At 36.3% G+C, this 22,141-nt stretch overlaps 2 long non-coding RNA genes across 2 annotated transcripts in view; one reads left to right on the top strand and one right to left on the bottom strand.

The window, feature by feature from the left end:
* LOC112664346 (uncharacterized) overlaps window positions 1-10,793 on the top strand; it is a 34,035-nt gene extending 23,242 nt beyond the window's left edge. The window contains exon 3 of the long non-coding RNA XR_003139654.3: window positions 9,923-10,793. This is a non-coding gene — a long non-coding RNA (uncharacterized LOC112664346). The remainder of the gene's footprint in view (window positions 1-9,922) is intronic.
* LOC125752755 (uncharacterized) overlaps window positions 1-22,141 on the bottom strand; it is a 60,182-nt gene that overhangs the window by 12,694 nt on the left and 25,347 nt on the right. The gene's annotated exons all lie outside the window — the stretch shown is intronic.

Here is a 22,141-nt window from a genome sequence, read left to right on the forward strand (position 1 = left end):
ACCGCTATGAACATTCATGTGCAAGTTTCGGAGTGAACACCAATTTTCAATTCTTTTGGATATATACCCAGGAATGGAATTGCTGGGTCATATGGCAGTTCTATTTTTAATTTATTGAAGAACTTGTGAACTCTTTTTCACAGCAGCTGTACCATCTTACATTCCACCAGCAATGTAGAAGGATTCTACTTTACCCATATCCTTGGTCAACACTTGTTATTTTCCCTTTTTATTGTTATTTCTTTTTAGAAAATTATTGTTATAGCCATCCCACTATGTATGAAGTGGTATCACATTGTGGTTTTAATATTCATTTCCCTAATGACTAATGACATTAAGCATCTTTTCATGTGCTTGTTAGCCATTTGTGTATCTTCTTTGGAAAAACGCCCATTCTGGAATGTTTTTCAACACCATCAAGCAATCTGATTCTCAGCAAATGCTCAGAGTGTCCTACAAATTTAACTCCATTCTGACACTGTCTACCTGGGTATAGCATCAGATCTCACAGTTTAAGGACTCAGTCACACAAGACTGCTCCCACATCAGACACCAATTGCAAGTCCAGAGGTTCCCAAGATCCCTACCTCCAGTTCAGTCATTTGTTAGAATAGCTCAAAGGGCTCAAGGAAACATTAATTTAGCTTTATCAGTTTATTATAAGGATATTATAAAGGATACAGATGAAGAGATTCGTAGACTGAAGTCCTAAAGGGTCCCAGGAGCTTTTGCTGCTGTGGATGTGACATGTGCCACCCTCCAGCATGTGGATCCTTCCACTAACCCAAAAACTCATCAAATCATATGTTCAAGAGTTTTGAAAGAGTTTAATCTGCAAATCCTATCCGCCCTCCACACTCCCACGTCCCAACCCTGTCCATTCCAGAGGTTGGTAGTTGGAGCTGAAAGTTACAACCTTCTAGTCACTTGATCTTTCTGGTGATCAGTCTCAACCTGAGGCTATCCAGGGGTTCTACCCTAATTACCTCATTAGCATAAACTCCAGAATGTTTCAAAAGGATTCCTTATGAATAACAAAAAACACTCCTACTACTCAGGAAATTCTCAGGATTTTAGGTGCTTTGTAACTGGAACCCAGGACAAACATAAAATGTATTTCTTATTATGCCACTATTTATGTATTTTGCCCGTTTTTAATTGGGTTGTCAATTTTTTGTTGAGTTGTAAGTGTTCTTTATGTATTCTGGATACTAGATCTTTATAAGATACATGATTTGCAAATATTTTCTCCCTTTCTATGGGTTTTTTCACTCTCTTGATAGTGTCCTTTGATGTACAAAAGTTTTTAATTTTGAAGTCTACGTATTTTTTTCTTTTGTTGCTTGTGCCTTTGATGTCATATCTAGAATCCATTGCCAAATTGAGATCATGAAACTCTACCCTTATGTTTTCTTCTAATAATTTTATAGGTTTATCTCTTATATTTGGGTCTTTGGTACAACTTGAGTTAGTTTTTGAATATAGTGTGAGTTAAGGGTTCAACTTTTGCATGTGGCTATCTAGTTGTCTTAGCACCATTTGTTGAAGATAATGCCAGCAGGCTGGGTCCAAGTACCGGGCAGGAGCAGAGGGTGTCCTGTGGCACCTGCCAAGAGAGTCCGTGGCTTCATGCAAGACGGAAATCAAATATGACCAGCAGGAGGTGAAAGCAGAGTCTATTGAAGATATATTAAGAGCAGAAAACAGACAGAGCATCCAGGAGACTCAGAAAGAGAAGAGCATAAGTCTTGTCTTTGTTCAAGGTCTGGGTTTTGTTTTGTTTCGTTTTGTTTATTGAGGATGGTGTTCTGGTGTGGTGATAAGTGTACATGCCCTCTCAGGCATCCAGAACTGGTTAGAACAAAGACAAGGGCCCAGGAGCCAGGAGGCCTTGGCATAAACTTGGCTATCTCTGGAATAACCATATGATTTCTTCATCTAGTCATTCTCACCTGCTATTTCCTTAGACGTTATCTATTCTAGAGAAATAATTAATTCCTTGTCCCTTACAAGGAGGACATATGTTATTTGTATTATAAGGCATGTATAGAGTACTGTGGGGGTATAGGTCCTAGCAAGAATAGAAGCAAAAAGGTTTTTATGGAGTCCTTCATCTTCTCTGTCTCAAAGAGACTCTTCTTTTCCCAGTTGTGAATTGTATTGTCACCTTTGTTGAAAATCAATTGACCATACATAAATGGGTTTTGACTAGAGTTCTATCATTAGAGAAGTAGCTTCTAAAGTAGGTGTATGACACCTGAAAGTATTCAAAATAGCCTATTGGGTTACAGGAAGAAATTATTAAAACTGCATTTTTGTTTAATATGTAATATATAATTTATATAATATGTAATTTGATTAAATATATCTGTAAAATAATAAATTAAGCTTCTTAATATTTACCTTATAATTTAACACTGTGATATATCTTTTCTCTCTGTAGGAACTCTTGAAATAATTTTCAGGTCTCAGAGGACCTCTGTGTAAAAATTATTTTACCTAGAGTTCATAGTACATTAGCATGATCAGTAAATTATAGTTATAACAATTCAATAAAATATCCAATATTCTTTTTTTAAGAACTTATTTATTTATTTGACAGAGAGAGACAGAGAGCATAAGCAAAGGACCAGGAGTGGGAGAAGGAGGCTTTCCATTTAGCAGGGGGCCAGATGAAGGCTCAATCCCAGAACCCTAGGATCATGACCTGAGCTGAAGGCAGATGCTTAACACACTGAGCCACCCAGGTGCTCCTTCAATGTTCTTCTGAGTATAAAATGATATATATATTTTTGAGGATCTCTTTATTTTGACTAATTGGCCTGTCATTTTTGTGTGGTTCCTCCTCCTGATAAAAGATATTAACTCATAATACCTACTTGATTTTTTTTACTTTGTCTATAGATCTGAAATTTTTATCAAAAATTCTACTCAATGAAATGCTAATGAGGTTGGTATGCAGTATATTATGTATGTAAGAGTAGTTATTTTCCTTATTTAAGATTAAAATCTTTTAACCATTTATTATTTTATTTTATTTTATTTTATTTTATTTTATTTTATTTTGGAGTTCAGTTTGCCAACATATAGCATATCACCCAGTGCTCATCCCGTCAAGTGCCCCCCTCAGTGCCTGTCACCCAGTCACCCCAACCCCATGCCCACCTCCCTTTCCACTACCCCTTGTTCATTTTCCAGAGTTAGGAGTCTCTCATAACCATTTATTCTTGAAAAAGAATCAGATAGTTAAGATTAGCTTACCTTGCTTGACTTTTATTTCCTTATTGCCTTGTCATAAGTAAATATTTAAAACTTACAAGACAAATATAATTTTTTGTTAAATAACTGACTTATGACAAAATGAAATTTAATTTTTCTAAAGGGCAGATTTAATTTACACAAAAGCTGTAAATTGATTTTAATTAATGTTATTTACAATGTGAAATTTACTGACAATATGGAAAAGAAAAACTACTAAAACTATAAAACAAGCATTATCAATAAAATATGGCCTAAGACAATTTTTTGTATATTTTTTATTGGAATTTGATTTGCCAACACATAGTATAACACCCAGTGCTCATCCCTCAAGTGCCCCTCTCAGTGCCTGTCACCCAGTCCTAAGACAGTTTTATTCAAGACAGTGTAAAAGCATTTCCTTATTGACCAACATGATCAAGCTCCCATTGCAAAATTGCAAAATTATTATAGACATGTGTTACTTCTTGATCTCTTTTATCAGACTACATAAAAGCATTAAAAATATTCTTTCTGAAACTAAAACTAAATAATGAAATTTACCTTTTCGTTAAAACCTGTGCTTGTTTTCTGTTGGTTCCACACAAAGATTTCATTTTTAATAGAAAAAGACAATTTCTGATGCTTGTTAAATAAGAAAAAAAGCTTATTTACATATTTTTAAAAATTAAGCACTTCAGCAAAATGTCCATTGTTTTCCCTTGAAAAGCAGGATCCCACTTTTGCACAGAAATCCAGAACTTGTCTAAATTAAATCTTATCTTGAGCATACTATCAGACTGCAGCTCAGAAAGTCCTTCTCCCCAAGTCATATTTTCAGGCTGAACAGAAGATTCAGTGTTTACCCAAGTCAGACCCTTGTATTGACAGGGAGAGAACATATCACTGTGGTTCTGTGGTTCTCCCAAGTGGTGTTCAATAAAATGTGAGACTTGCAGAAGCCCTTTTCACCTTCAAACCCAATCAATAGTGGAGACATGTCAGGATTTCCTTTTGCAACATAATTTAACACAAGATTCCATTTCTTTTAAATCCAAGAATCTTGCCAATTGTAGTCAAAACTTTCTCTGAGCTTTTGATTCATCTTTTAGCCCAAAACTCCTGTTGAGAATTCTTCCTCTGCTAAGCCAGCAGATTTCTCTTTGTAGTAGATTTATGTGCCCTTTATCCAGGAATTCACACAGTTTAAAAAATATTCTCCAATGAATTGTTCTCTCCTTAATAAAGTTGGCCATTATTGTTACATCGTCTAGACTTTTAAAATTTCTTCATTAACCGGCTTCAACACCAGCACCTCTCTGTGAAGAAAATAGTGTGTTATGAACAAAGTTAGATTTTCTTATGTTCATTAGAGGTAAAGCCTCTTCTGGAGCCAACCATCATTACAGATGCCAACACAGTTCCTCTAGGACAGATCTTTTGATTCCAAATATGAAGACTAAACATTAAATGTTATCTTTGTCTTGCTTTGTTTGCACAGCTCTTTGCATCAGAAAAGAAAAAAATATTCTCAATTTCCACTCTTTTCAAAAATCTTAACAAATGTTATGATAAGACATTTAATGGTAATATCTGTTGATTCATCAACTTCAATAGAAAAGCAATTGCTGTTCAACTTATTACACAAAACTTCTTTGTGCATAATGTTACATGTCAACAGTATGTTGACTGATTGGGCTACTAGAGAGTAAGATTTTCATTGTTATATTGCATCTTATCCTAGCATTTTACTCACTCTAATTTTATATGCCCACATTATTAGGTTCTCACCAACTGGGTGCCTTTTACTTTCTGGACAACAAATAAACACTACTAAATAACTTGCTTCCTGAGCCTTTTCACTGATTATGACTTTTTTTAACTAGAACTTTACTCTGTTTTACGATTCCAATCGCCGTTTAAAATATTTGTCAAATGACTCTGATTTGGAGTTAAATGTTTCTGCAATTTGCGGGAGACATTGCTTATGTGGAAGTTGTTTAACACAGACAATGCACCCAGGAATAAAACAGCTAGGATTACCAGACTCCTTTGTCTCTGAGTGCAATGAGATGCTTCAAAAGATTGAAACACTTCATCATTGACTTTATCAGAAGAGTCCACAGATGTAGACCCAGAATTGTTCTCTTCCATCTCATTGCTTGTCTTTAAAAATCACCAATCACCACGTTGTTGAGAGATATATGATAGAATATTAGCCATCAAAAAGCATGAAATCTTACATCAGTGTAGATGGAACCAGAGGATATTATGCTGAATGAAATAAGTTGATCAGAGGAAGATAATTATAATATGATCTCACTCATATATGGAATTTAAGAAACAAAACAGGATCATAGGGGAGAAGAGGGAAAAATAAGACAAATCAGAAAGGGTGACAAATCATAAGAGACTCTTAACTGTAGGAAACAAACAGAGGGTCACTGGAGGGGAGGTGGGTAGGGGCATTAAAGAGGGCACGTGATGTAATAATGAGCACTGGGTGTCATATGCAACTGATGAATTACTGAACTCTACATCTGAATTTAATGATACGCTATATGTTAGCTAATTGAATTTAAATAAAGTTAAAGAAATTACCAAAAAAAATCACAATTTTGAATAAACACATATGCTTAAAAACACAAACACTGGCGTACTTGGGTAGCTTAGTAAGTTAAACATCTGACTTCACCTTGGGTCATGATCTTGGGGCAGTGGGATGGAGCCCTGTGTTGGGCTCCAACCTCTGCAAGGGGTCTGCTTGTCCTTCTCCCTTTGCCCTGACCCCTGCTCATGCTCTCACTCTCTTGCTTTCTCTCTTAAATAAATAAATAATCTTTTTTTAAAACCCCACTGACACTAATAAACAAAAAATGGTAGAATAATAAATAAATACATGAAAACAAGGGGCTCTCCATTTTCATTTTGCACTAGGCCTTGAAAATTATGTAGCTGATCCTATTTCAGGGTAGGAAAAAAAAGGCAAAGTTCAAGTACATATTGTTCTCAGACTTTCTCTTTAAGACACCCACAAGCTCCCAGAACCCTTATATGATCCTAATGGGAGTTGGTAAGGAAGAGTTCTCCATCTCCAACAAAAATGGGGTTTTGGAAACTCTGGCAAATAGGCGATGAAACAAATTTTGTTTGATTTTGGAACACAAAAGAATATAAGATTTCTTGCCCTTTGGGTGAAAGAAAATTCTTTCAATTCTTTCTTTACAAAGAAAATTCTTACCCCTTCCATGTAGATTTTATTATGTCAATCTTATGTTTAAAATTCTGTAGTGAAAGAAAATTCTGTATTGGCTCTCCATTATCTGGAAGCAAAAGTACAAACCCTGTAGTAAAGTATTCAAGGTTTTGTGTGATCTAATAGTACCCTAGTCCTGCTGTCCACTAAATTGTCTCTCCAGTCTCAGTACCAAGCCTTCCATCCACTCCTGCCCCCCTCCACTCAGATTCCATACCCAACTCCAAATAGTCAACCACTGATACTAGTTTTTTGTGAGTATACAGAAACCTTAAACATTTATACAAGTAAACAATATGTATTTTGCTTCCCTTCCAACACAAAATACGGCATAGTGGACTCACAGTTCTATCCATCCTTTTACTTATGCTACTGTCTTTGGTCTGGGGTATATTTCTATAGCATCTTCATATAAGTCAAGAAGTCTTTGACACCCATTGCAAACACCTCTCCCTGAAGCTTTCCCAAACCTCAAACTGCAATGAAAGATTATGTTCCTGGAAAATTAAACAGGCACATTAAAATTAAACTATAACTGGCTGTTTATTATGTCAGAAAGTGTCTTGGTTCTTATTCGACATAGCAAAAGACAGACTCTATATTTTAGAGAAAAATCATTTGGAATAGCTGTTATTTGACAGTTTTGACTTAAAAATTTCAGGGGTGCCTGGATAGCTAAGTCAGTTAAGCATCCAACTCTTGATTTCTGCTCAGGTCATGATCTCAGGGTCATAGGATCAAGTCCTACATTGAGCTCAACACGGGGCAGAGTCTGCTCCAAATTCTCTCTCCCTCTCTATCCACTCCCCATTCGGTCACTCATTAGCTCTCTCTCTCAAATAAACAAAATCTTAAAAATGTCATTTCATATGGGTAATCTAATATATTTGAATTTAAATAAAACTTTCCTCTACCTTTTTAGTTTCCTATACGATTCTTTCTTCAATAACCAACAAGCACAGCATTTAATGACATACATTCGTTTATTCCAATACTTCTCATCATTATATGAACCTTGTATGAATCTAAGGCTTCCTAGGTTTATAATTGTCTTTTATTTCCATATTATACATGGTGCTTACTCAACAGGAGTGAACTTTTTTACTATCTGCACCATCATCATCATTAGCACAATCTGTACATATTCTTATCAACTTTACAACCTACTGCTTTGATAAGCAAAGCATGAAATCACTCAGACATTACAGCTGGTGTTGCTTCCAACAATGTTTTTCTTGCTCTGCTTGCTAGTTCTAAGTGAGGTTATAACAACAGTAGTTGATTCATGTCAAACACTGTGTTCTTTAATTAATCAATCATCTCATAACTAATTCATGTTAGAAAAACTTGTGCTAGAGTTCTCCTCTTGCAGATGGGCTCTCCATCCCTAGCAGCAAGCATGCCCTCAAACATCTCTGGGCCCACAGCCAAAGAATTCAGTGACCAAACAAGAAGAAAAGAAGACCGGCCCAGTTACAAAATGTTTGGACAAGGATTCTGATTGTTCTGGCTGAGGTCATATGCCTATCCCTGAACTAGTCATTGTGGCTAAAGGGATGGAATAATATTATTGTCCAAGCACCAGGTTATTAACGGAAGAAAGTGGGAAGGCAAAGGCATCCTGAATAGATAAGAACACAAAATACTACACCATATTAAATTGGAAGATTCCCCCAACCACCCTTTATCCACTGGGTTTGTTTTGCCTCTTGTGTTATATAAATACTTGTTATATAAATAAGTTTAATTTTTTTTTCATAAGAAAACCTTCAAAGAGGTTAACAGTGCATGTGTTCCCTTTGTTTCTTCCTTTCTCCAACCAGTGACCCCACTGCTGGCTTCCTCCTGGGTATCTAACCATTCCTTCTCCCTCCTCTGGACTTTCTTCCCTAGTCCTTGCCCTACCCTGGAGATGTTGGCCCTTTTCTTCACTATGCACATTCTCTCTGAGTTAATTAGCATTGCCCCACTGCTCTATTATTAGCACACACCAGCATTTCCTATGCTTTTGGACTCTTTCTGACTCTTCTTCTTTCAAACAGGATTTACCCAAGTTTCACTTAAAATCTTTTTTTTTAATTTTTTTTTAATTTTTTAATTTTTTTAAAATTTATTTATGATAGTCACACAGAGAGAGAGAGAGAGGCAGAGACACAGGCAGAGGGAGAAGCAGGCTCCATGCACCGGGAGCCCGATGTGGGATTCGATCCCGGGTCTCCAGGATCGCGCCCTGGGCCAAAGGCAGGCGCTAAACCGCTGCGCCACCCAGGGATCCCAGTTTCACTTAAAATCTTGCAACAACTCACTCTTAGGAATTTTATAAATTATTTCATCATTTGTATAAGTTAGGATTATATTTGCCTACATTTAAAGATAGCTGGTATCTTAGTCCATTTAGGTTGCTATAACAAAAAATATCCTACACGGGGTGTCTTAAACAACAAACATTTATTTCTCACAGTTCTGAAAACCGAGAAGTCCAAGATTAAGGTGGAGGCAGACCTCCCTGAGCCCCTTTATTATTTTGTAAAAAAAATAGATAGATAGATGATAGATAGATAGATAGATAGATAGATAGATAGATAGATAGATAGATAGATAGATAAAAGCAATTTTACAAGATCAACAGCAAAAATACATTATTGATTTCTTTGCCTTTCCTTAAGTAGGATTTTTCTTCATTTCTATTTCATCTATTTTTATCCATTGTTTAATGTTTCAAGATCCCCAACCCTGGAGAAATCCATCTGCCTAGCCCTATTTACGGTGAACTGCTCACTCTAATCCCAGTAAAAAGCAATGCTATTTGCATTGTGTTTGTTCACAGATTTTCTTTTAAAAAGCACATGCTAAAAAAAATAATAAAAATAAAAAAGGACATGTTAATAATACATGAGTTTATCACAGTCTTCTCTTATGGAGCTTATCTTAAAGTGATATATGTGCACTAACAGTGGGAGTTGTAAATTGGTACTATTTCTTTGAAGGGCAATTTGGAAAATATATAAAAACATCTTTTAAATGTTGATGTCCTTTGAAAAGGCAATTCTTTTAGAAAATTTCTCCTAATTTGTGAAATCATATGGTAGAATCAGAGGTTAGCAAAGTCTTGTTTGAAATCTCAAATAATTGGAAATATCAAAAATTAGGGCATTGATTAAATAGCTAATTGCATGTCCATACGAAAATTAATGATGTTGCAGAGATGCACCAACTGAAATGAAAAGAAAATTCAGAATATATTGCTAAGTGAAAAGAACAACTTATTAAAATAAAGTATGTGAGGATCTGTTATCCTGTTTTTGTTTCTTTTAAGAATGTATAGGAAAAAGGATCTCTACTAAGGCATTAATAAATAGGTGGGATTATGAGATTATGGTTATGATATTCTCTGCTTACTTGCTCATATTTTTCTATTTTTCTCTGAAGATCACAGACTACTTGTGCAATCAATGACAACAATAAACAATGCTTTGATTGCTAGAAGAGTTATTTGAAAAATTAATGACCCTGCCAAGAGGTTAGGCATCACCTGTTCTTCCCAGCCCAGCTAAAATAAGCCTATTCCAGTACAGGTCTAGCCTTCTGGCAAAAGGAGATATGTCTTCAAAAACCAAGTTGTCTCATTTCACACCCGGACCAACAAGCAACTGCAGAACTATCAGGAATTACAGGTTTCACAACTGGAGGCTCTGACGCAGACAATTTGGCCCAAATTTCAACAGATACACCCGTTTGCTAAAGGAATGAAGGCTTCAAACCTCACTCACTGTCTCCAGAATGAATTAATATTTTATCAAAATTTGATACTGTTTCCTTAAAAAAAGATCTTTCTATATTTAACTACTCTAAGATACATAGCAAAATTAGCAAAGCATTCTGAACATCCTAGATTCTCTCAATTATAGCCTGTCTACATAGTTTTGGGATTATCATTGCCCTACTATACAATTATTATCATTATTAATCACATTATTGAGTACATACAACACACTAAGCACCATACTATGTACATTATATGTATTATTTAATTTGACTTCCTAGCCCACTTTAAAGCAGGTGCTTTTATTATCATATATAATGTGTGTGTGTGTGTGTGTGTGTGTGTGTAATTTGAGTCGGGTTATTACTAGCCCTGGTGGTAGACAAATATAAATGGATAACCCAGGATTTCTCTTCCCCATTTCCTAACAATACCTTGGAAAATGGGGATGATGAGAGTATCTATTCACAGGATGGTAGTGAGCTTTATATAAATGAATATATGACTATCACAAATAAAGCTGCCATACACATTCAATTTTTGAGGCTTTGTATGGATATGTTTTCTTTTCTCTTGGGAAAATGAATTAGTGGAATGGCTGGTTCATAGGGTTAGTATATGTTTAACTTTAAAAAAAAATCTGCCAGATAGTTTTTCCAAAGTTGACATACCATATCATATCCTCATCAACAACGTGTGAGTTCTAGTTCCTTTAAATTGTTACCAACATTTGGAATAGTGATTTTAGCTATTCTGGTATGTGTATAGTAATACCTCATTGGTTGTAATTTATATTTTCCTAGTAGCTAATGATGTTGAGCACCTTTTCATGTATTTATTTGCCAACTATATATCTTTTTAAATTAAGTGTCTATTCAAATCTTTTGCCAATTTATCATGGGTTATTGTTTTGCTTATAATTGAGTTTTAAAATTTTTTGCATATCTTGGATCTAAGACTTCTATCAGATATATGATTTGAAAATAGTTTCTTTGTCTATGGATACTCCTTTTATTCTCTTACCAGTGTCTTTTGAAAAATAAAAATATTTAATTTTGATTAAGTCAAATCTATTCATTTTTTAATGAATTGTACTTTGGTTAGCATATCTAAGAGATATTCATTTAAACTATTGCCACAAACATTATCTCTTATGTTTTCTTTTTAAAGTGTTATAGTTTCAGAGGGTGCTAGGGTGGCTCATTTGGTGGAGGGTCCAACTTTTGATTTTGGCTCCAATCATGGTCTCAGAGTCATGGGATTGAGCCCTATATCTGGTTCTGCACTCAGTCTACTTGGAATTCTCCCTTTTCCTGCCCCTCTGCCCCTTCCTCTGCTCCATCTCTTTCTCTCTCTCTCAAAAGTAATAACTAAATAAGTCTTTTAAAAAGTTTTTTATAGTTTCAGACCTAAGATCCATTTTGAGTAAATTTTTGTACATGGCATAGGTATGGATATAAATATAGTTTATTTGGGTTTTTTGCATATTGATACCCAATTGTTCTAGCACCATTTAAAGACACAAAATTGTCTTGCACCTTTGTAAAAAAAATCAGTTATCTATATACGTATAGGTTTATTGGTGGACTTTATTGTTTCATGGATATATTTCTATATTTGTACCAATACTACACTGTCTCAATTACTGTAATTATATAATAATTATTGATATCAGGGTTAGTTTTTAATTTTTACTTTTTCAATGAAGTTTTCAACTTTTTAAGGTCTTTTGCATTTTCATATGAATTTTAGAACCAGTTTGCCAATTTCTACTAAAAATCTGATGGGATTTGGATTAAGATTGCATTAAATCTATAGAACAATTTTGGGAGAAATGACATCATAATATTGAGTCTTCTGAGCCATGAACACAGTATACCCATTTTATTAATTTATTTAATTTCAGTGATGTATTGCCATTTTCAGTGTACAAGTCTTTCATATCTTTTGTCAGTTATATCTAATTAATATTTCTATATTATTATAGATGGTAATTTTTATTTCAATTGTTTATCATCAGTATATAGGACAACAATTGATGTCTATTGGTCTTATATTCTACAACCTTGCAAAACTCATTTATTCTAAACCTGCAATGGAATTTGGAGACTCTATTGAATTTCCTACATAGATTATTATGTTATCTCAAATAAAAATAGTTTTACTTATTCCTGTCCAATCAGGATGCCTTTTTAAAAAGATTGATTGATTGATTGATGATTGATTGATTTTAGAGTGGGTGAAGGAGCAGAGGGAGAAAGAGCCTTAAGCAGACTTTGTGCTGAGCACAGAACCCAAGATGGAGCTCAGTCTCAAAACCCTGTGATCATGACCTGAGCTGAAATCAAGAGTCAGACACTTAGCCAACTGTGCCACCCAGATGCCCCTGAATGCCTTTTATTCTTTCTATTACACTAACTAGAATATCCAGCATGATGTTAAATAGAAAGGAAAAACATTCAGTCTTTTACCATTAAGTGTATTATAGGATTTTTGGAGATATCCTTCATCATGATGATTATATGACTTTTCTTTTTGAAATTATTAATAAGGTAAATTACATTGACTGATTTTCAAATATTAAGCCAATCTGGCACTCCTGGGATAAACCCCACTTGCTTATGATGTATTATCTTTTTTATACTTCATTGGTTTAAATTATTAAGATTTTGTTTAGAATTTTTGCATGTCTGTTTATAAGGGATATTGTTATATAGTTTTGTTCTGTGAAGTCATTGCTTGGTTTTGATATCAGAGAAGAGTTTATAAAATACTATTTAAATATTTGGTAGAATTCACCAGTGAAGTGATTTGAACCTTTGAGTTTTCTTTTTTAATTACGGATTCAGGGATCCCTGGGTGGCGCAGCAGTTTGGCGCCTGCCTTTGGCCCAGGGCCCGATCCTGGAGACCCAGGATCGAATCCCACATCGGGCTCCCGGTGCATGGAGCCTGCTTCTCCCTCTGCCTGTGTCTCTGCCTCTCTCTCTCTCTCTCTCTCTCTCTCTCTGTGTGTGTGACTACCATAAATAAATAAAAATTTAAAAAAAAAATTTTTTAAATAAAATAAAAAATAAAAAAAAAATTACAGATTCAATTTCTTTAACAGATATGGGGTTACTCAGGCCATCTATTTCTTCTTGAATAAACTTTAGGAGTTTGTGTCTTTCAAATAATTTGACCATATCTTCCAAGTTGTTGAATTTATTTGCAAAAACATGTTTATAATAATCCCTGTTTGTCCTTTGATATCTGCAAAATATGTTGTGATGGCACCTTCCCCTTTTTATGCTATTGTTGTCTTACATTTACTAATACATGTGGTATAAACCCCATAATGCATTTTTATTATTATTTCGTCATTATTTTCATTTAAAAAGTAAGCTCTCTTTTCAAGAGACCTAAATAAGAAAAGCTCATATATTTACCATATAGTTGCCATTTCCAGTGCTTTTTATTCCTTTGTGTAGATCTATATTTCTGTTTGGTATCATTTTCCTCCTGCTTTCAGGACTTTATTTAACATTTCTTTTTTTCAGTCTATACAGTGTACTTTCCTTTTTTGTAGTTTCAAGTTTTTTTTTTAATTTTTTTTATTATTATTTATCTATGATAGTCATACAGAGAGAGAGAGAGAGGGAGGCAGAGACACAGGCAGAGGGAGAAGCAGGCTCCATGCACCGGGAGCCTGACGTGGGATTCGATCCCGGGTCTCCAGGATCGCGCCCTGGGCCAAAGGCAGGCGCCAAACCGCTGCGCCACCCAGGGATCCCCAAGTTTTTATTAAAATTCCAGTTAGTTGGGATCCCTGGGTGGCGCAGCGGTTTGGCGCCTGCCTTTGGCCCAGGGCGCGATCCTGGAGACCCGGGATCGAATCCCACGTCAGGCTCCCGGTGCATGGAGCCTGCTTCTCCCTCTGCCTGTGTCTCTGCCTCTCTCTGTGTGTGTGTGTGTGTGTGTGACTATCATAAATAAATTTTAAAAAAATTTAAAAATTCCAGTTAGTTAACATATAGTGCAATATTAATTTCAAGAGTAGAATTTAGTGATTCATCACTTATATATAACATCCAGCACTCATCAGAGCTACCCTTCTTAATACCCATCACCCATTTTTAACCCAAACCCTCACCAGCAACTCTTAGTTTATTCTCTGTAGTTAAGAGTCTGCTTTATGCCTCTTTTCCCCTCTATGTTCATCTGTTTGGTTTCTTAAGTTTCACATGAGTGAAATGATATCATATTTGTCTTTCTCTGACTGACTTATTTTGCTTAGCATAATACACTCTAGCTCCATTCATGTTGCAAATAGCAAGATTTCATTCTTTTTTTATGACTGAGTGATATTCCATTGTGTATATATACCACATCTTCTTTATCCATTCATCAGTCAATGGACATCTGGGAACTTTCCATAATTTGACTATTGTTGATAATGCTGCAGTAAACATCAGGGTGTATATATCCCACCAGACCACTATTTTTGTATCTTTGGGTAAATACTCAGTAGTGCAATTGCTGGATCAGGGGGTAGTTCTATTTTAACTTTTGAGGAAATTCCACACTGTTTTCCAGAGTGGCTGCACCAGTTTGTATTCCCACCAACAGCATAAGAGGGTTTCCCTTTCTCCACATCCTCATCAACAGGTATTGAGCCAGTTTCCATGTGTCTGTTAGCCATCTGTAGGTCTTCTTTAGAAAAGTGTCTATTCATGTCTTCTGCCCATTTTTTAACTGGATTATTTGTTTTTTGGGTGTTGAGTTTAATAAGTTCTTTATAGATTTTGGATACTAATATTTTATCAGATATGTCATTGGCAAATATTTTCTCCCAACCCTGTAGGTTGCCTTTTAGTTTTGTTGATTGTTTCATTTATCATGCAGAACCTTTTAATCTTGATGAAGTCCCAATATTTAATTTTTGTTTTTGTTTCCCTTGCCTCAGGAAACGTATCTAGTAAGAAGTTGCTGTGGCAGATGTCTAAGAGGTTACTGCCTGTATTCTCTTTTTTAGAATTTTGATGGTTTCCTGTCTCATCTTTAGGTCTTTACTCTATTTTGAATTTATTTTTGTGTATGGTGTAAGAAATTGCCAGTTTCATTCTTCTGTATGTTGCTGTCCAGTTTTCCCAACACCATTTGTTAAAGAGACTGTCTTCGGGATCCCTGGGTGGCGCAGCGGTTTGGCGCCTGCCTCTGGCCCAGGGCGCGATCCTGGAGACCCGGGATCGAATCCCACGTCGGGCTCCCGGTGCATGGAGCCTGCTTCTCCCTCTGCCTGTGTCTCTGCCTCTCTCTCTCTCACTGTGTGCCTATCATAAATAAATAAAAATTTAAAAAATAAAAATAAATAAAGAGACTGTCTTTTCCATTGGATATTCTTTCCTGCTTTGTGAAAGATTAGTTGACCATATAGTTGTGGGTCCATTTCTGGTTTCTGTATTCTGTTCCATTGATCTATGTGTCTTGTTTTTGTGCCAGTACCATACTGTCTTGATCACCACAGCTTTGTAATATAGCTTGAAGTCTGGAATTGTGATGCCTCCAGGTTTGCTTTTCTTTTTCAAGATTGCTTTGGCTATTCAGGGTCTTTTGTGGTTCCATACAAATTTTAGGATTGTTTGTTCTAGCTCTGTGAAAAATGGTGGTGGTATTTTTATAGGAATTGCATTAAATACGTAGATTGCTTATTAAATGTAGACATTTTAACAATATTTGTTTTCCCAGTCCATGAGCATCGGATATCTTTCCATTTCTTTGTGTGTCCTCTTCAATTTCTTTCATAAGTGTTCTATCGTTTTCAGAGAACAGATCTTTTACCTCTTTGGTTAGGTTTATTCCTAGGTATCTTATGATGGTTTTTAGTGCAGGTTTTTGTAAATGGGATCAATTTCTTGATTTCTTTTTGCTGATTCATTACTAATGTATAGAAATGCAACAGATTTCTGTACATTGATTTTGTATCCTGTGATATTATTGAATTTGTGCATCAGTTCTAACAATTTTTTGGTGGAGTTTTTCAGGTTTTCTACATAGAGTATCATGTCATCCACATAGTAAAAGTTTGACTGATTCCTTGCCAATTTGGATGCCTTTTATTTCTTTCTGTTGTCTGATTGTTGAAGCTAGGACTTCCAGTACTATGTAAAATAACAGTGGTGACAGTAGCCATCCTGTCTTATTCCTCACCATAGAGAAAAAGCTCTCAGTTCTTCCCCATTGAGGATGACATTAGCTGTGGGTCTTCTGTATATAGTCTTTATCATGTTGAGGTATGTTCTCTCTAGACCTACTTTGTTAAGGATTTTTACAAAAGATTTTATTTATTTATTTGAGAGAGAATGAGAGAGAGAGAGAGAGAGAGAGAGAGAACAAGCTAGGGGAGGGGCAGAGGGAGAGGGAGAAGCAGACTTCTGAGCAGAGCAAGGAGTCCAATGTGGGAGCTCGATCCCAAAACCCCAGGATCATGACTTGAGCTGAAGGCAGATGCTTAGCTGACTGAGCCACCCAGGTGCCCTTAAGGTTTTTTTTTTTTTTTTAAGATTTTATTTATTTATTCATGAGAGGCACACACAGAGAGAGAGAGAAGCAGAGACACAGGCAGAGGGAGAAGCAGGCCCCATGCAGGGAGCCTGACGTGGGACTCGATCCCGGTTCCCCAGGATCACACCCCGGGCTGAAGGTGGCGCTAAACCGCTGAGCCACTGGGGCTGCCGGCTTAAGGGTTTTTTATTAAAAATGAATGCTCTACTTTGTCAAGTGAGTTTTCTGCATCTATTGAAAGGATCGTATGGTTCTTTATCCTTTCTTTTATTATGTGGTGTAGAATGTTGATTGATTTGTGAATATTGAACAATTCTTGTAACCCAGGAATAAATCCCACTTGATTGTGGTGAATGAATCTTTTAATGTACTGTTGGATTTGATTTGCTAGTGTTTTCTTGAGAACTTTTGCATCTGTGTTCATCAATAATTCCCTTTTTTAGTGGAGTCTTTGTCTGGTTTTGGAATCAAAGTAAGGCTGGTCTTGTAGAATGAGTTTGGAAGCTTTCCTTCCATTTCTATTCTTTGGAACAGTTTGAGAAGAATAGATATTAACTCTTCTTTAAATCTTTGTTATAGGAGCACCTGAGTGGCTCAGCAGTTGAGCGTTTGCCTTTGGCTCAGGTCATGATTCCAGGGTCCTGGCATGGGGTCACACATTGGGCTCCTGTATGGAGCTTGCTTCTCCCTCTACCTATGTCTCCACCTCTCTGAGTGTGTGTCCCATTAATAAATATATAAAGTCTTAAATAAATAAATAGATGAATATTTGGTAGAATTCACCTGTGAAGCCATCTGGCCCTGGACTTTTGTTTGTTGGAGATTTTTGATTACTGATTCCATTTCTTTGCTGGTTAACAGTCTGTTCAAGTTTTCTATTTCTTCCTGTTTCAGTTTTGGTGGTTTATATGTTTCTAGGAATGTATCCATTTCTTCCAGATTGCCCAAATTGTTGGCATATAATTTTTCATAATTTTCTCCTATAATTGTTTGTATTTCTGTGGTGGTGTTTGTTATCGCTCTTCTCTCATTTGTGATTTTATTAATCTGGGGGTCCTCTTTTCTTTTTGATAAGTCTGGCTATGAGTTTATCAGTTTTATTAATTTTTTCAAAGAACCAGCTTCTGGTTTCATTGATCAGTTTTACTGCTTTCAAATGTCTTTTATGTTTGCTATTAATTGTTTTATATATGTGGGTGCTTCCACGTTGAGGGCATAAATATTTACAATTATTAGATCTTATTGTTGGATAGACACTTTTAAAAATTTTTATTTATTTATTCATGAAAGACAGAGAGAGAGAGGCAGAGACACAGACAGAGGCAGAAGCAGGCTCCATTCAGGGAGCCCAATGTGAGACTCGATCCCGGGACTCCAGGATCATGCCCTGGGCCAAAGGCAGGCACTAAACCACTGATCCACCCAGGGATTCCCTGGATAGACACTTTTATTATTATATAGTGCCCTTCATCTCTCATTACAGTCTTTGGTTTAAAATTTAGTTTGGGGATGCCTGGGTGGCTCAGTGGTTGAGCATCTGCCTTCGGCCCAGGGCATGATTCTGGAGTTCTGGGATTGAGTCCCACATCGGGCTCCCTGCATGGAGCCTGCTTCTCCCTCTGCCTGTGTCTCTGCCTCTCTCTCTCTCTCTCTCTCTCTCTGTTTCTCATGAATAAATAAATAAAATCTTTAAAAAAAAATAAAATCTAGTTTGTCTGATATAAGTATGAGTACTCTGGCTTTTTTCTGATTACCATTTGCAGGATAAATAATTCTCCATTCCCTCACTTTCAATCTGTAGGTGTCTTTAGGTCTAAAATATGTCTCTTGTAGGCAGCATATAGATGTTTTTTTTAAATCCTCTCTGACACACTTTTTCTGACACAAAAGACACTCTATGTCTTTTTATCAGAGCATTTAGTCTGTTTACATTCAGAGTAATTCCTGATAGATATGAATTTAGTGCCATTTTGTTACTTGTTTTGTCATTGTTTCTGAAGATTTTCCCCATTCCCTTCCAGTCTTTGTCACTTTTGGTCTTCCTTTCCCACTCAGAGTCCCCTTTAATATTTCCTGCAGGGCTGGCTTAGTTGTCATGAACTCCTTTAGTTTTTGTTTGGGAAACACTTTATCTCTCTTTCTGTTCTGAATGACAGCCTTGCTGGATAGAGTATTCTTGGTTACATATTTTTCTCATTCAGCACATTGAATGTATCCTGCCATTCTCTTCTGGCCTTCAAAGTCTCTGTGGACAGATCTGCTGCTAACCTTATTTGTCTTCCCTTGTTAGGTTAGGGACTTCTTTGGTCACTGCTTTTAGGATTTTTTCTATATCTCTATATTTTGCAAATCTAACTACAATATGTCTGAGCGTTGGCATGGTTTTGTTGATTTTGATGGATGTACTCTGTGCCTCCTGGATTTGGATGTCTGTTTCCTTCGCCAGATTAGGGAAGTTTTCAGCTATAATTTCCTCAAATAAACCTTCTGCCTCTTTTCCCTTTTTTTTCTTCTGGAACTCCTAAGATACAAATTTAATTATGCTTTATGGAGTCACTGAGTCCCCGAAGTCTACAAACCTACAGTCTAGCAGCACAGTACACCCAGGCAGGCCAGCTGATGTAGGTTTGTCCAAGAAGGGCAGTTGCATCAAAGCATGAGGGTATAGGATTTAGAGTAAAGCACAGCAAAGAGCCAGTGTCCAGATTAGCTGCCCTTAGCAGATGTCTCTGTACCTATGCTGAGGGGCATCAGGGAAATAGCACCCACCGGCTCTTTTGTCCCCGGATGGGCAATGCCACTTCTCCCAGATGTGCTCCAAGAAGGGGGAACCATCTTTTCCAGTGCATCCCAGGGGACACTGGACTGAGCCATCTGCCCTGGGGCTATCCGCACTCCTTCTCCACAGAAACACTGCAAGGCCCTCAGAGCTCCACACCGGCCACCCAGGGACCTCTAAAACTCCTGCCTTTGAGCCTGGTAGTTATAAAGACTCATGAAAATCAGCCCTTCTGGCTTTCTCAATCAGTAGCTTTTGGGAAGCACTGTGTGTGTGTGTGTGTGTGTGTGTGGTCCCCTCTCCCTTTCTCTGTCTCTATCAGTCTCTCTTTCCCTGCCACCCATGAGCAGGACTCTCTTCCTTCCATAGCACTCCAAATTCCATTTCTCCACCAAACCATGTCTCTGCACCTCCTACCTACCAGCTCCTACCTTCCTGTAGTTGTGCAGTTTGTTTTGTTATTCCTCAGATCAATTTCTTGGATATTCAGAATGATTTGATATTTACTTAGCTGTGTTTGAGGCATGAGGCAAGCCTAGGGTCCTTCTACTCCATCACTTTAGCTCCTCTTCCTCTATAACATTTCTTAAAATGTAGGTTAGCTCATGCTAAGTTCTTTCATCTGATATGTCTGAAAAAGACTTTATGATTTTTCCCTTTTCTTTCCCTTTTTTTGTTTAAAAAAACTGAGATACAATTCATATGCCATAAAATTCACTATGGCATAAAATTCAGTGGCTTTTAATATATTCACAAAGTCATATGTTGACAAAATTCACAAAATTATTACCACTATCTAACTCCAGAACATTTTAGCACCACCACCCCCAAATCCATACCCAATGGTAGTCATTCCCCATTCTTCCTTCCTCCCAGGCCCTACTACACAAAGCTACTTTCTGCCTCCATGGCCTTCATTTTTGAAAGATATTTTTACTAGGTAAACAATTCTAAGCTGACAATTTGTTGTGTGTCTGTTTTTACAGTTCTTTAAAGGTATTTAAAAAAATAAAGGTATTTTTCTGTTCTTGTCCCATTGTTATTTTTAACAAGTAAAATACTATTTTCCTTATATATTTTCCCCTGTGATATAGCTTTCCCCTCTGGCTGCTTTTCAGATTTTCTCTTTATCACTGTGTTTGATCAATTTGATTATGGTATTCTGGTATAGTTTTGTTCATATTTCTTTTTTTGGAGGTCCATTGAGTATCTTGGGTCTGTGGGCTTATGATTTTCATCAAATTTTTTTAAATGGCTATTATTTCTTCAGATATTTTTGAGCTTCCACTTCATCTGAGGACTCCAGTGACATATGCATTAAGTTTGAAGTTGTCCCACAGCTTACTGATGCTCTTTCCTTTTCTTTTTTTAAAATTTTAGTTCCAGTATACTTAACATACAGTGTTATATTAGTTTCAGGTATACAATGTAATGATTCAACAATTCTATATGTTACTTAGTGCTTATCATGTAAGTGTATTCTTAATCTCCTTCATCTATTTCACCATCCTCTACCCACATCTCCTCTGGTAACCATCAGTTTCTTCTCTATAGTTAAGAGTCTGCTTTTTCATCTTTGTCTTTTTTTCATTATTTGTTTTTTTTTCTTAAATTCCAAGTGAGGGAAATCATATGGTATTTGTCTTCCTTTGACTTATTTCACTTAGCGTTACACCCTCTAAATCCAACCATGCTATTGCGAATGGCAAAATTTCATTCTTTTTAGTGGCTGAGTGGTATTCTATTCTATGTATATATAATATATATTATATAATATATATTATATACATCACATTTTCTTTATCTGCTCATCTATTGACTGACACTTGGGCTACTTCTGTATGTTGGCTATTGTAAATAATGCTGCAATAAACATAGTGGTGTATATATCTTTTTGAATTAAAGTTTTTGTTTTCTTAGGGTAAATACTGGATAATGTGTTATTTCTATTTTTAATTTTTTTGAGGAACGTCTGGATCATGTGATATTTCTGTTTTTAAGTTTTTGAGGAACCTCTATAATATTTTCCACAGTGTGTGCATCAGTTTGCATTACTACTAGCAGTGCATGATTGCATTTTCTCTACACCCTTGCCAACACTTGTTTCTTGTGTTTTTTATTTTAGCCATTCTGTAAAGATGTGAAGTATTATTTCATTGACCTTTTGATTCACATTTCTTTAACAATTAGTCATATTGAGCATCTTTTCATGTTGGCCATCTGTATATCTTCTGTGGAGAAATGTCTGTTTACATCTTCTGCCCATTTTTATTTATTTATTTTTTAAAAGATTTTATTAATTTTTTCATGAGAGACAGAGAAAGAGAGAGAGAGAAAGAGAGAGAGAGACAGAGACAGAGACGCAGGCTCCCTCACAGAGGGAGAAGCAGGCTCCATGCAGGGAGCCCGACGTGGGACTCAATCCCGGGTCTCCAGGATCACACCCTGGGCTGAAGTTGGCACTAAACCCTGAGCCACCTGGGCTGCCCTTCTGCCCATTTTTAATTATGGTCTGTTTGGGTTTTCTTTTTTTCCCTTGTTTTATGTTGCGTTGCATTTCTTTC

Source organism: Canis lupus, chromosome 17 (genome assembly GCF_003254725.2).
Source record: "Canis lupus dingo isolate Sandy chromosome 17, ASM325472v2, whole genome shotgun sequence".
Classification (NCBI taxonomy): Eukaryota; Metazoa; Chordata; class Mammalia; order Carnivora; family Canidae; genus Canis; species Canis lupus.